This window comes from Rhipicephalus sanguineus, chromosome 8 (genome assembly GCF_013339695.2).
Source record: "Rhipicephalus sanguineus isolate Rsan-2018 chromosome 8, BIME_Rsan_1.4, whole genome shotgun sequence".
NCBI classification, from domain to species: domain Eukaryota; kingdom Metazoa; phylum Arthropoda; class Arachnida; order Ixodida; family Ixodidae; genus Rhipicephalus; species Rhipicephalus sanguineus.
In genome coordinates, this window is record NC_051183.1 from 118,206,110 (window position 1) to 118,212,109 (window position 6,000).

The window sequence follows — 6,000 nt, forward strand, 5'->3', positions numbered from 1 at the left end:
TCTATCTATCTATCTATCTATCTATCTATCTATCTTGCCGACCACGTCTAGGTGCTTTTGTAACCATTTCCTTAACTTGGTGTAGACCAAAATTGGCATGGGAGAATATGACTGTCGGGTCATGACATGAATAGCGTCAACATCCTGTCGCGTACGTCTTCAAACCCTCTCTTCCAGACATGTTTGGCACATACGCGTTTACCACGGGCCGCGGTGTACGTGCATGCGCCACAGGTAATTGAAAACTTATATGCACACAGGAACGGCGAGCATGATGATTGGTACTTTAGATGTCAGAGCATTAAGGAAAAACGACTACGGCAGTGTTGTCGGTTTTTAAATCATAAAATTAGGATCTCAGCAGGAATCGAACCCAAGCATTGTGTGCGTCAGTCAGCTATACTACCACAGAGCCATGCCAGATCTAGCAACTGCTTTCTAACAACAGCCTATGCAGGCGCAATGTCAGTGCAACGTCAATTGTGATGGTGGTGCTGGCTATCTAATTTTATATGAAAACAATAAACACTACTTATGTACTCGTACGATACAGGTATCATGACGGGTTAACGTCCGTCAGCGGTCTTTTAAACATTACATTTTTATTCCTATGATTGAACAAGCTATATTGCAGCGTTGCCGGTCCCGCAGGAATACGCTAACGAAAGTTACGTATGATATTCACATCATTGCACCGTAAAGTGCACTTCGTTTCGACAATACTACCGTATGTGCTCTAACGTGATTGCTGTCGTTACATCACACCACAAGTTATCCTTTAAACGCTAGTGTCGACGTGCCGGGTAAGCCCACGATCTGCACACTACTACACTTAAAAAAAGCAGGTCGATTCGCCTCGTAAACCATGCCTCAAAGCCATAAAATACATCATAGAAGTACTTGCTGACTGCTTCGCATTAAACCGATTCCAACAAGGCGTGGGATCTGCCGAATTTTTCCAGAGCAGTTGCTAGACCTGGCGTGATTCTGTGGTAGAATACCTGAGTGCCGCCCAAAACGGTTCGGTGCGATTCCTGCTTGGATCGTAATTTTTATTCGTTGCATGCTCGTCAACGCTGCCGACGTCTGTTTTGCTTAACGCTCTCGCATTTAAATTAGCAATGTCTGTTCTCGCCAATCCTGGGCAAATGTAAACTGTCAGTCACCAGCGACGCAAAACCGTACACCGTGTCATGTGGTAAACGGTTATGTGCCACACATGGCTGGAGGAAATGGTTTGACGATGTGCGCGACAGGATTTTCACGTTCTTCATGTCCTCACACGACATTCATACTCGTGAAGTCCTCTTACTCTCCCAAGGCAATTTTGGTCTACACCAAGTTATGGACGCGATCAAGAGAGCACCCAGTTGTAGGCGGCTAGATAGATAGACGGATGCGTAAATGGAAACGCTGAAAGTGCCTTGGGTTTCCTAAGAAGTGCTTCGCATTTAAGATTAAAAAGCAGCATTGTGGGCGGCCTTCACGCTGCCCGTTGTGGCGTTCAGGCCGTGTCTAGCCCTGACGTCATTCACCCAACTCACGAGCGGAAGTTGGAGATCCGGCCTCGTGCTGGGCAATGCACCCTCCCACTTCTGCGGACTTCTTAGGTGCAAGACGCAGGGGGCAAGTGCGCCGGGCATGAGAAGAAGGTGTGGTCATGATTGGCGATGGAGCTTGCCTTCTTCCATTCCGTGATTTACTCGCCTATCGGCGAGTAAGTCCCGGGATGGAAGAGGGCAAGACGTTAGGGAGTAAAAAAAGGTGTGGGCCTGAAGTTGGCGCCACAAGTGTTGGTGATACTGGGAAAGGGATTTGTGCGCTGGATGAAAGTGAGGCGAGAGAGGCGTTAGTGCACTGCGATGTCGTGGTACGTCAGGGGTGCGTCGCGTGTATCCATTCCCGGCGGGGTAGGGCTTGCATGGTCAGTCGAATCGCGAGCGATAGAATGAAATCCAAACACCTATTATTATCACTTTTCTTGCGAGTCAATGTGTGTGTTTGCGGTTACTGTGTTGGTTGATACTCTGCATCACCTGTGGCACATACCCGCATAACATGAACTCTGGTATACGGGTATGTGCCACACGTGACTGAGAGAAAGGGTTGCATGTCCTACGCGACAGGTACTATGTAAATTTTGCTATATTACTAGATACGGAGACGACCAGGAGAGCGCCTAGACGTAGGCGGCTAGATAGGTAGATAGATAGATAAATATATAGATACAAACGGTCAAAATACCTGAGGTTCACTAAGAAATGTTTCGCATTTAAAAACTTATTATTCTCGGCTTCCTACACAAAAAATGTTGTCCCTCCGCTCTGCTTGTGTGTTTTCAACTGAGTAGACCAAAAAGTAAGGAGGTCTATGAGAATGAGGTCTACAAGATTTTCGAATATCTGGAACTTTAATGGCCTCATTTCTAACATTTTTTTTTTAAATTTTACCCCCCCCCCCCAAATAAAACGGGCTGACGAACTGTCTTAATATGAACTCTGCTCTTTTATGCCAGTATTTCTAGCCTAACGCGATCAAAATGTTCCTTCGTTGCAGCCGACATCGCTCCGGCTCTTGTGTTTCGTTTTCGTTAAAAAACGAATAAACGTGACCGAAACGACGCGCGACCAACCAAACTTCGTATACAGCTTGCTATTACTGATAATTCTGTATCAGGGTTCGTTAAAACGAGGTTCAACTCATAAGTCACTTGATTTATTACTTCTAGGAAAAACAAACGAACGAAAGTTCATTCGGCAATCGCTACTTCAACGCGTACGCGAGCATGCGGCGCTCTTACGTGCCGCCGAACGTTTGCTCATACGCGGCTTCGAATTAACCACGGTGTCTGCAGCGTATGGTGGCTTAAAAGAGCAGCACGTATGTGTTTGAAAGAATGGTTGAGGATTAGGTGCGCTACAAGTACTCTACTAGTGGACGGTAGCGCGCCGTGCCGTAAAGATCGGGGTGGACAACGACGGGATACCGTCAATGGAGCCAGTTACAACTGGGCGCACCAATCCCGTCAATCTTCAAAGCCTCCCTGCTGGATCCGGTTTCATTTCCAAGCTTTCGCTACCTATAGGAATACCTTTACTTGTAGCCCACACAACGGAAGTAACTGCAAGAAAGAAAATATTGTTTCCATTCCATCCTTTAAGCAACCGTTTACAAGACAAAGAAATTGATTCGAATGTCGCCGCTTAAATGTCTCCCACGAATTGCTATCTCACCATTTGCTGTCACCAATCAATAGGCAGGCTCAATCAAAAGAAGCAAGAAGCACTGTCATACATAGCAAGGAATAATGAATGAATGAATGAATGAACGAATGAATGAATGAATGAATGAATGCAATATCTACGAAGTATCCGCTTTTTAGTTGTGTAAGTGACGCGTAAGCGTTTATTTTGATTGCAGGTTGCGGCCTTTATTGGAACTCTGTTTATGAGCAGCATTCCCAGTGCCTGTTTCAGCTTCGCAACATTCGTAAGCATTTGTAACGGCCCCACAGCAGCCGCATCCCGCTGCAACAGAAACGCATGAGCATTAAATTGCGGAAAACTATTAATTTTTCTGGCGTGTACAGGCATCCATTTCGGCTTTACATCATGTCCAAAAGAGGACTTTGAAATGCGCCAGCTTTTCTATGTACGCACAACTAGAAAAATGTCCGCCCGTCCATTGTTTTGTCAGGTAAGACGATAATCGTCATAAGTGAATAAATGTATCAAAACTAATCAATTACCTTAGTTGTGGGTCTTGTAAAGGGGTGTTATTCGAAAGCTACTGGCTGAAGAACTGGCCAAAAGATCCACGCTTTAAAATTGCTCTTATATCTGAACCGCATGAATGCTTTCTACCTGCGGTGCAAAAACAAATATAAAAGCGCAGCACGTGATTTCTCTAAAAGCTTAAATCAAATATATTGCAGTTGAGTCAAAAGGTCCTTCTATGCGACAAGACGTAAAGCCAACATTGAGTATTGTAACCACATGGAATGTTTGGACATTGGCATAATTTTATGCAAAACTCGCGTTTTGTTGTTCGAGGCGTGCGCATTTTTGGAACCGTTAAAGACCCTGACAAACGTGATAAAAATATTCCGGCAGATTCCACGCATTGCGGGAATCGATTTCTTGCGAATCATTCGAGTTGTTGTGAAAAATTCAGCTATGCCGCACTTTGCGCCAAGCCTTACAAGATGGTTTCACGTATTCTTGTAATTGAGTAGTTGTGTACATATTTTGTGCATACCAGAGAAGTTGACTACACTTGTTTGTAAGGGATAGCTCAATAAATGACGTAAAACCGGAAGTACCGGTGGAGCACAGACGTCCCTTTTATCAAAACGAAATGCAAGCAGCGTCCTTGGACGCATTCCTACGGGAACGAGACACGCTAGACTATAGCTTGTTAAGTCATGTGAGTACATTTGTTGCGACTGTATTTACAAGATATTCACAGAGGAAAATAGGCTGACAGTCAATGAGGTGGTTGTTGTTCACTAAAACACGTCGTCCTTCTCCTCTTCCCTCACTTAACCGTGGCGATAGCTGCAACTCCGCACGTCGACTCCCGGCGGCGAAAGCACCACCCCGGTGCTTGTTAGAAGGTGTTGGGCGATCGCTACGGCTTGAAGCGGGGCGCCGTGGACGACGTCTAAAGACGTGGAAGGCGCGGTAGTTTAGAGGGCCGATTTGATAGGTAACGTCACTAACCTGGCTTTGCACACACTAGAGGCCGAAGTATTTATGAACGAGGTTTTCGGGCAGGCCAAGATTCCTAGACGGAGACCACAGAAAACGAGGCTATCCGGAATAAAATGGGCGTTCCGGTGCACTGGCGCATGTATCTTTCTGGTGCATTTGCGAGTCAGGGTAGCGTCGGTGAGCTATCTGACGGGCCTTTTCTGCTGTGGTAATAGAGTGGCGATCATCTTAATAGCGTGGCGAGCATCTTCTCGCCATACAAGCGATAAAAAGGAGAGTTTCCGCTAGTCAAGGCGCGAGGAGTTGTAAGCTAAAGCGACAGATGGTGTCCAGTCGCGATGATGACTCATAGAGGAAGAGATCACATAACCGCCACTCGGTACAACGGGAGAGGGTTCTGCAGCGACGCAGGTTAGTGCTTGTGGTGCCAGACGAACAAAGGGAGCCCACGAAAGCTTGTTCCGAACCGGCTCCGACAGCTCAGCGGACGCAGGCAAGTCATTTTGAGCGACACCGGCTGAGCAGTGAATGACAACGAAGTGGTCACACAAGAAATCCAGTCCGACGGTCACATCGTGAGGACAGTGTGCAAGAAGATGAAACGGGACGGAAGTTTGGCGGTCGGCGACCCACGAAAGTACGGTTCACGTTTCAAGCCCAGCCCTGGTTCCTCCACTGGCGACACGTACAACAGGGACTCGTGCGCCGTAACGAAGTTACTGCAACCTGCAAGGGGATCAGAGCTCATTACGGAAATATGTGCACAGGTATCAACGAGGGCAGTAACAGGCATGTCGTCCACTTCTACGCCAAGCAGGTTCTGCTCTGTAGTTAGGGTGAAGAGACGGTTTTAAGGTCGGGGGTCCAATGCAGCGTCACCTCTGGGAGCTATATTGCTCAGTTTTTCCGAGTATGGGCGTCCAGTAGGGCAGGACGGCGAATAGCGAAGAGCCTGAGGTCGCTGGGAGTGATGTTGGAGCGCCGGAGTGATGTTGCAAGAGTCTCATTTTAAGTTTCAATATCTCGAGCGGCAAACTACAGGGGCCGGTTTTCCTCGCGTCGATAGCCAGAAACGAGCAACATGTGGAGGTGTGAGAACGAATATATTGACACATATGTCCCACCCCATGGCAACGATAGCAGATCGGCTTGTCGTTGGGCGTCCGGCCTGTGCAGGGTCTTGATAGCGACGAAGCGTTCCCGGTGCATGCGAAGGCCGCGTCACGGTACCTACAGAAGGTGCGTGAGCGAACATACGGGCTGCAGTCCGACATTCGCGAGCTCTTAC